An 11,103-nucleotide genomic window follows, 5' to 3' on the forward strand; every position below is an offset into this window, starting at 1 on the left:
TAACACTAAACCTAACCCTATCCCTGACACTAACCATAACTGTAACGCTGAACCTCCCCCTCCCCCTCCCCCTTACCCTAACACTAAACATCACCCTCACCTTAGCCCTCACACTAAACCTAATCCTAACCTTAACCCTCATCCTAACCCTCCCCCTAACCTTAAACCTAACCCCCAACCTAACCCTAGCATTCACCCTTAACCTTACCATTAGCCTAACCCTAAATCTAATCCTAAGCCACACACTCTCCCTCAACCTAACCCTAACTCTAACACTTACCCTAACCCTAACCCTCACCATCAAACTCACCCTTAGCCTAACCCTAAGCCTAAACCTATACATAACCCTAACCCACACACTCACCATCACCCTAACCCTAATACTAACCCTAACTCTAACCCTAACCCTCACATTCACTGTGAGTAACCCTAACCCAAACCCTAACAATAACCCTAAACCTAACTCTAACACTCACCCTAACCCTAACGCTCTCGCTAACACTTACCCTCACCCTTACATTAACCCTAACCCTAACATTAACCCTCACATTAATCTTAACCCTCAACCTAACTCTCAACCTCACCCTAACCCTACACCTCACCCTCACTCTAGCCTTCACCCTAACCCTTATTCTAACAGTAACCCTTACCCTAACCCAAACACTAACCCTAACACTTACCCTTATCTTAACCCTCACCCACAGCCTAAACTTCACCTTTACGCTTACCATACCCTTCACCGTAACACTCAGCCTAACCCTAACCCTCATCCTAAACCTCACCCAAAACTTAACCCTACCCATCACCCTAACCCTAACCCTCACCCTCACCCTCACCCTCAGACTAACAATAAGCCTAAGCTTAAACCTAAACCTAACCCTCAACCTCACCCTAGCCCTCACCCTAACCCTAATCCTAACCCTAACCCTCATCCTAACCCTCAAACTAACCCTAACCCTAAACATCACCCAAACCCTAATCCTCACACCCAGCCTCACCCTCAGCCTAAGCCTAAGCCTAAGCCCAACCCTAAACCTAAACCTCACACTCACCGTCACCCTAACCCTAATCCTAAACCTAACCCTATCCATAACCCTTAACCTCAACCTAACCCTCACCCTATCCCTAACCCTAACACTAACCCTAAACTTACCCTCCCCCTAACCCTAATTCTAACCCTAAACCTCACAATCACCCTAACCCTAATCCTAACCCTAACCATCACCTCACCCTAACCATAACCCTTACCTCAACTGTACCCTCACCCACAAACTCACGGTAAGTCTAACCCTAACCCTAACAATAACACTAATCCTAACCCTAAACCTAACCCTAACACTAATCCTATCCCTAACATGACCCTCAGTCTCACCCTCACTGCCAACATAAACATAACCATAACACTAACAATAATTGTAACCCTAACCCTCATCCTAATCCTCACCCTCACCCTAACCCTCATCCTACACCTAACCCTCACCCTAACCCTAACCCTCACCCTCATCATAACCCTAACCCTCATCCTAACCCTCACCCTAACCCTAACCCAAACCCTAAACCTCACCCTAACACTAACCCTAACCCTCACCCTCACCCTAACCCTAATCCTAACACTAATCCTCATCGTAACACTAACCTAACCCTAAACATAACCCTCACCCTAACTCTAATCTTAACACTAATCCTTAACCTAACCCTAACCCTCACCCTAAACCTCAGCTGAAACCTAAGCCTAACCCTAACCCTAAACCTCACCCTCACACTTGCCCTCACCATAACCCTAAATGTAACACAAAACCTAACCCTAACAATCACAGTAAACCTAACCGTACACCTGACTCTAACCCTAAACCTCACCCTCACCCTAATCCTAACCCTAACCCTAAACCTAAACTTAACCCTCACCCTCACCCTCACCCTAATGCTAACCCTAACCCTGACTCACCCTAACCCTAACCCTAACCCTCATCCTAACCCTAAACCTAACCATCAGCCTAATCTTCATCCTAACCCTAATCCTAACTCTAAGCCTCACCCTATCTTTAACCCTAACCCTAACCCTCAACCATACCCTAACCCTCAAACTCATCCTCAACCTCACACTCACCCTCACCCTAACCATAATCATAACCCTAATCCTCACACTAAACCTAACTCTGACACTCACCCTCACCCTATGCCTAACCCTACACCTAAGCCTAATCCTAAACATAACTCTCACTCTCACCCTCACTCTAAACCTAAACCTTATCCTAACCCTAAACCTAACCCTCACCATAACCCTAACCCTAAACCTCACCATAACCGTAAGCCTAAGCGTAACCCTAACCCTCACCCTAAACCTACCATTAACCCTAATGCTATCCCTAATGCTCACCCTCACCCTAAACTTCACTCTAACCCTTACCCTAACCCTAACCCTCACCCTAACCCTAATCCTAACACTAACACAAAACCTCACCCTAACCCTCACCCTAACACTAAACCTAAACCTAACCCTCACCCTAATGCTCACCCTAACCCTCAACCTAACCCTAACCCTCACCCTCACCCTAATGCTCATGCAAAACCTTACTCTCATCCTAAACATAACACTAAACCTAACACTAACCCTCACCCTCACATAACCTAACCTGGATCCTAACCCACACAGTAACCCTCACCCTAAATTTCATGCTATCTCTAAACCTCATCTTCACCCTAAACCTCATCCTAACCCTTACCCTCACCATAACCCTAACCCTAACACTAACACTAATCCTCACCGTAACCCTAACCCTCACCCTCACCCTAACCCTCACCCTCACCTAAACCCTCACCCTAACCCTAAGCGTCAAACACGCCCTAAAACTCACCCTCACCCGAACCCTAACCCTCACCCTAACGATACCCTAACCCTCAAACTAACTCTAACCCTCACCCTAAACCTAACCCTAATCCAAAACCTCACCCTAACCCTAACCCTAACACTAATGCTAACCCTAAACCTCACTCTCACCCGAACCCTCACCCTTACCATTATCCTCACACTAACCCTAACCCTAACCATAATTCTCACATTAATACTAACCCTCACCCTCACCTTAAGCCTAACTGTCACCCTATCCCTAACCCTAACCCTAAACCTCACCCTAACTCTAACCCTAACCCTAATGCTATCCCTAACCCTCACCCTCACCCTAACCCTCACTCTAACCCTTACCAACACCCTAAACTTCAACCTAACGCTAACCCTAATGCTATCCCTAAAGCTCAGCCTAACCCTAACCCTCACTCTAACCCTTACCAACACCCTAACCCTCACCCTAATGCTAACCCTAAACCTAACACTATCCCTCACCCTAACCCTCACCCTAAACCTAAGCCTAAACTTCACCCTAAACCTCACCCTAAACCTTACCCTCAGCCCAATCCTAAAGCTAACCCTCAGCCTAACCCTCATCCTAACCCTAACCCTAACCCTCACCCTAACCATCACGTTAACCCTAACCCTAACACTCACATTAATCCTAACTCTCACTCTCAGCTTCAAACTCACCCTCAGCCTAACCCTAACCCTAAACCTAATCCAAACGCTAACCCTCACCCTCACCCTCACCCTAACTCTAAACCTATCCCTAACAAAAACCCTCACCCTAATCCTAACCCTATCCCTAACCCTCACCCTAAACCTTACCCTAATCCTAAAACTAACCCTCACCCTCACCCTAACCCTTAACCTCACCCTAACCCTCATCCTAACCCTAACACTTACAGTAACCCTCACCCTAAACTTAACCGTAAACCTAACCCAAAACCTAACCCTCACCCTCACACAAAACCTCACCCTCACCCTCACCCTAACCCTCACCCTCACCCTCAACCTAAACCTAACCATTACCATAAACCTCACCCTAAACCTAACTCTGACACTCACTCTAAGCCTCACCCTAAAACTTACCCTAACCCTTACCCTAACCCTAACCCTCAACCTAACCCTCACACTCACCCTCACACTAACCCTAATCCCACCCTAACCCTATCCCTAAACCTCAACCTAACCCTCACCCTAAGACTAACACTAACCCTAAACCGAACCCTCATCCTAACCGTCCCACTAAATCCTAACACTAACCCTAAACCTCACCAGCACTCTAAACCTAACCCTAACCCTAAACCTCAACCTAAAACTCACTCTAACCCTCACCCTCACCCTCACCATAACTCCAACCCTAACCCTAACAATAACACTAACCCTAACCCTAACCCCAACCCTAACACTAACCATAACTCTCACCCTCATCTTCACCCTCACCCCAAACTTAACTCTAACCATATCAATAACAATAACCCTAACCCTAACCCTAATCCTAACCCTAACCCTCACCGTAACCCTAACCCTAAGCCTAACCCTAACCCTAAAACTCATCCTAACCCTCACCCTAAACCTAACCCTAACCCTCACCCTCACCCTAACCCTAACCATCACCCTCATGCTTGGCCTAAGCCTAAGCCTAATCCGAACTCTTACCCTCACCCTAACTCTAACCCTAAATCTAATCCTAACAATAACCCTAAACCTAAACCTAACCCTCACCCTAACCATAATCCTCAACATAATCCTAACCCTAAATCTAACCCTCACCCTCACCCTAACCCTAACCCTAACCCTAACACTCACCCTTGGTGTAACCCTCAACCTAACCCTAACCCACACCTTTATGCTTACCATCACCCTCACCCTAATCACCCTAAAACTAACCCTCATGCTAACCCTCACCCTAACCATAACCCTAAACATCACCCTAACATTAACCCTCACCCTAAACCTCAGTCTAAACCTAAGCCTAAGCCTAAACCTAAGACTAACCCTCACACTCACCCTCACCCTAACCCTATTCCTAAACCTAACCCTATCCCTAAACATTAACATAACCCTCAAACTCACCCTAAGACAAACACAAACCCTAAAACTAACCCTCACGCTAACCATCCCACTAACCGTCACTCTGCCCCTAAACTTCACCCTCAACCTAACCCTAACACTTAACCTCACCCTAAACCTCACCCTAACCCTAACCTGTACCCTCACCCTCACCCTCACCCTCACCGTAACTCTAACCCTAACCCTAACAATAACACTAACCCTAAACCTAACCCTAATCATAAACCTCACCCTCAGCCTCACCCTCATTGCAAACTTAACCCTAACCATAACACTAATAATAACCCTAAACCTAACCCTATCTCTAACCCAAACCCATACACAAACACTAATCCTCACCCCCTCACTCACACTCAGCCTAACACTAGCACTAACCCTAACTCTAATCCTAAACCTCACCCTCACCCGAACCCTTTGTCTAACCCCAATCCTAAACCTCAACATAACCCTAAACCTAACCCTCACCTGCACCCTCACCCTCACTGTAAATCTAACCCTAACACTAACAATAACACTAACCTTAACCCTAACCATCACCCTAACCCTAATCCTCACCCCCACCTTCACCCTCCCCCTAACCCTAAGCCTAAGCCTAAGCCTAACCCTAACTCTCACACTCACCCTCATCCTAACCCTAATCCTAACCCTAACCCTATCACTAAACCTCAACCTAACACTCACCCTCACCCTAATGCTAACACTAAACCTAACCCTAACCCTCCCACTAACCCTCCCCCTAATCTAAACTCTAATCCGAAATCTCACCAGCACCCTAACCCTTACCCTAACCCTAACCCTAAACCTCACCCTAAACCTCACCCTAACCCTCACCCTCACCCTCACTGTGATCCTCACCGTAACTCTAACCCTAACCCTAACAATAACACTAACCCTAACCCTAACCCTAACCCTAACACTAACCATAACCGTCACCCTCAGCCTCACCCTCACCGCAAACTTAACCCTAAACAAAACAGTAACAATAACCCTAAACCTAACCCTAACCCTCAATGTAACCCTAAACCTAAACCTAAACCTAAACCTAAACCTAAAATTAACCCCAACCATAAACCGCACCCTCACCCTCACCCCAACCCAAACACTAACCCTAATCATCACCCTAACCCTAACCTAATCTTAAACCTAACCATAACACTAAACATAAACCTAACCCTAACCCTAACCCTAACCCTAAACCTCATTCTAACCCTCACCCTAAACCTAACCCTAACCCTAACCCTAACCCTCACCCTCACGCTCAGCTTAAGCCTAAGCCTAAGACTAACCCGAACTCTAACTCTAACCATAACCCTCACCCAAACCCTATCCCTAACACTAAACCTAACTAACCATAAACCTCAACCTCACCCTAAGCCTAACTCTAACCCTAATCCTAAACCTAAACCTCACCCTAATCCTAAACCTAACCCTCACCCTCACCCTTACCGTAACCGTAAACCAAACCTAACAATAACTCTAACCCTAAACCTAAACCTCACCCTAAATATAAAACTCAACATAACCCTAACCCTCAATCTAACCCTAACCCTCACCCTAACCCTAACCCGCACCTTTACTCTTACCTTCACCCTCACCCTAAGCCTCACCCTAACCCTAACCCTCATCCTAACCCTCATGCTAACCATAACCCTAACCATCAACCTAACCCTAATCCCCACCCTCACCATCAGCCAAACCCGAAGCCTAAGCTTAAGCCTAAGCCTAAGCCTAACCCTAACCCTCACACTCACTCTCAACCTAACACTAATCCTAACCCTCACACAAACTGGCATCCCAGCTCTCACCCTAAACCTAATCCTAACCCTAACCCTCATCCTAACCCTCAAACTAACCCTAAACCTAACACTCACCCTAACCCTAAACCTTACCCTCAACCTCAGCCTCAGCCTAAACCTAAGCCCAATCCTAAACCTAATCATCACATTAACCCTAACAAAAAACTAACCCTAAAACTAAACCTAACCCTAACACTAACCCTAACCATAATCCTCACCCTCACCCTCACCCTATCCCAAACCCTAAACCTAACCCTCACCCTAACCCTAACCCTAAATCTTACCTTAATGCAAACCCTAAACCTCACCCTAACCCTAACCCTAAACCTCACCCTCACCCTCACCCTCAATGTAAACCTAAACCTAACAATAACAATAACCCTAACACTAAACCCTAACCCATACCCCAACTATAACCCTCACCCTAACCCTAACCCTAACCCTAATACTTACCCTCATCCTAACACTAAACCTAACCCTAACCCTCACCCTCACCCTAGCCCTCACCCTAACCCTAACCCTAACCCTCATCCTAACCCTCAACCTAACCCTAATTCTCCCCCTCACCGTAACACTAACCCTTACACCCTCCCTCTCCCTCAGCCTAACCCTTAGCCTAAGCCTAAAACCTAACCCTAACCCTCACACTCATCCTTAACGTAAGCCTAATCCTAACCCTAACTCTATCCTTAAACCTCAACCTATACCTCACCCTCACCCTAAGACTAACACTAACCCTAAACCTAGCCCTCTCCCTAACACTCCCACTAACACTCACTCTAAATCTAACCCTCACCCTCAACATAACCCTAACACTAATCCTCACCCTAAACATCCCCCTAACCTTCACCCTAACCCTAACCTTAACCCTCACCCTCACGCTGGGCCAAAGCCTATTCCTAAGCCTAAGCCTAACCCGAAGTCTAAACCTCACACTAACCCTCACCCTAACCCTAACCCTAACACTTACCCTAACTCTAAACTTAAACCTCACCCTCACCCTAAGCCTAACTCTAACCCTAACCCTAAACCTAATCCTCACCCTAACCTTAACCCTAACCTTCACCCTCACGCTCACCGTAACCGTAACCCTATCCTTAACCCTAACACTAACCCTAACCCTAAACCTAACCCTCACCCTAACCATAGCACTCAACATAACACTAATCCTCAATCTAAGCCTCAACCTCACCCTAAACCTTACCCTAATCCTCATCCTAATCCTAACCATCACCCTTATTGTAACCCTCACCCTAAACCTAACCCTCAGGTTTACCGTTGCCTTCACCCTCACACTAACCCTAACCCTAACCCTCAGCCTAACCCTCACCCTAACCATAACCCTAACCATCATCCTAACCCTAACCCTCATCCTCACCCTCAGCCTCAGCCTAAACCTAATCCTAAGCCTAACCCTCACCCTAACCCTCATCCTCACCTTAGCCCAAACCGTAACGCTAATCCTAACCCTAACCCTCATCCTAATCCTCAATGTAACCTTAACCCTAACCATCAGTCTAACCTAATCTCAACCCCACCCTCAACATCAGCCTAACCCTAAACCTAAGCCTAACCCTAACCCTCAGCCTAACCCTCACCCTAAACCAAACCCTAACCTTAACCCTAAACCTAACCCTCATCCTAACCCTAACTCTAATCCTAATCCTCACCCTCACTCTAACACTAACCCTCACCCCCACACTCACCCTCAGCCTAACCCTAACCCTAAGCCTAACCCTAAACCTATCCCTAAACCCCAACCTAACCCTCAACCTCACCCTAAGTCTAACACTAACCCTAAACCTAACCCTCACCCTAACCCTCACACTAACCCTTACTCTAACCCTAAACCTCAACCTCAACCTAACCCTAAACTAAACCTCAACTTAAACCCCACCCTTACCCTAACACTCACCCTCACCCTCACTGTAACTCTAAACCTAACCCTAACCATAACACTAACCCTAACCCTAACTTTAAACCTAACCCTAACCATAAACCATCCTCAGCGTCACCCTCACCGCAAACTTAACCCTAACCATAACACTAACAATAACCCTAACCCTAACCCTAACCCTCACTCTAATCCTAACCCTAACCCTAACCCTAATCCTCACCCCCACCCTCATCCTCAGCCTAACGCTAAGCCTAAACCTAACACTAACCCTAACTCTAACCCTAAACCTCACCCTCACCCTTACCCGATTTCTAACCCTAACCCTAAACCTCACCCTAACCCTAACCCTAACCCTCACCTGCACCTTCACACTCAACATAACACTAAACCTAACAATAACAATAATCCTAACGCTCACCCTAACCCTCACCCTAACTCTTACCCTCACACGAACCCTAACTCTCAGTCTAACTCCCATTCTAACTCTAACCCTAACCCTACCCCTCACCCTAACCTTAACACTAACCGTGAACCTAACCCTCATATTAACCCTAACCCTCACCCTCACTCTCAACCTCACCCTCACCTAAACCTTAACCCTAACCCTAATTTAAACCCTAACCCTCAACCTCAACCTCATCTTAGCTCTAAACCTAACACTAAACAAAACCCTCACCCTAATCCTAACACTATCCCTAACCCTCATGCTAACCCTAAACCTAATCCTAAACCTAACCCTCACCCTCATCATAAACCTTATGCTCACCCTAACCCTAACCCTAACCCTCAGCCTAACCCTCCTCCTAAACTTAACCCTAACCCTAACCCTCACCCTAACATTAAACCTAACCCTAACTCTCACCCAAACCGTAACCCTCACCCTCACCCTCAACCTCAGCCTCAAACTCACCCTAACCCTCACCCTCTCCCTCACCCTAACCCTAACGATAACCCTAACCCTCACCCTAAACCTACCTCTGACATTCACCCTCACACTCACCCTAAGCCTAACCCTATACCTAAGCCTAATCCTACACCTAAACTTCACCCTTACACTCACCCTAAACCTAAAGCTTACCCTAACCATAATCCTAGCCCTCACCCTAACCCTAACCCTAACCCTAACCCTCACCCTCACACTAAACCTATCTCTAATGCTAACCCTAACACTCACCCTCAACATAACCCTAACCCTAAGCCTCACCCTAAACCTAACCTTAACCCTAATACTATATGTAACCCTCACTCTCACCCTAAACCGCACTCTAATCCTTACCCTAACCCTAACCCACACCCTAACACTAACACTAAACCTCACCCTAACCCTCACCCTATCCTTAAACCTAAACCTAACCCCCACGCTAACGCTCAACCTAACCCTCAACCTAAACCTAAACCACAACCTCAGCCTAACCCTCACCCTAAAACTTACACTCATCCTAACCCTAACAATAACCCTCACCCTAATCCTCACATTAACCCCAAGCCTGAACATCGCCCTAACAATCAATGTCACCTTAACCCTCACCCTAACCCGAACCATCATTCTCACCCTAAAACTCACCCTCTCCTGAACCCGAACCCTCACCTTAACCCTACCCTAAACCTCACCCTAACCCTAATCTTCACCCTAAACCGAACTATAAACCTCACCCTCATACTAACCCAAACCCTCACCTTAAACCTCACCCTAACCCTCACCCTAACCCTAAAGCTAACCCTAATTCTCACTCTCAACCTAACCCTCACCCTAACCCTTATCCTTACACTAACCATAACCCTAACCCTAATCCTCACATTAATGCTAATCCTCAACCTAACCCTAACCCTACCCCTCACCATAACCCTAACCCTAACCCTCAACCTAACCCTGTCCCTAACACTCAAATTCACACTACCCCTCAATGTCACCTTCACCCTAACCCTTACCCTAAAACTAACCCTCCCCTACACACTGAACCTCAGCCTCATGCTCACCCTCACCCTAACCCTCACCCTCACCTTAAACATCACCCTAACCCTAACCCTCACCCTAACCCTCACCCTAATCCTAACCCTAACCCTAACCCTCACCTTAAACCTCACCCTCACCCTAATCCTCACCCTCACACTAACACTAATCCTAAGCCTTTCCTAACAGAAAACCTCAACTTCACCCTAACCCTCACCCTAAACCTCACCCTCACCCTAGCCCTCATTGTAAAACTAACCCTAAATCTAATCTTCACCCTCAAATTAAACCCCACCCTCAGGGTAACCCTAACCCTAATCATAACCCTAAGCCTAAACCTCACCATCACCCCCACTCTAACCTTAACCCTAACCCTTACCCTAATGCTAACACTAGCCCTCACCCTCACCCTAAACCTAATCGTAACCCTCACCCTCACCCTAACCCTAAACCTAACCCTAATGCTAACCCTAAACCTCAACCACACCCTAACCCTCAACCTAACCCTTACCCTCACCGTCAACCTCACCCTCAC

Source organism: Dipodomys merriami, unplaced genomic scaffold, assembly GCF_024711535.1.
Source record: "Dipodomys merriami isolate MVZ:Mamm:240054 unplaced genomic scaffold, mDipMer1.0.p SCAF_76, whole genome shotgun sequence".
Lineage (NCBI taxonomy): Eukaryota > Metazoa > Chordata > Mammalia > Rodentia > Heteromyidae > Dipodomys > Dipodomys merriami.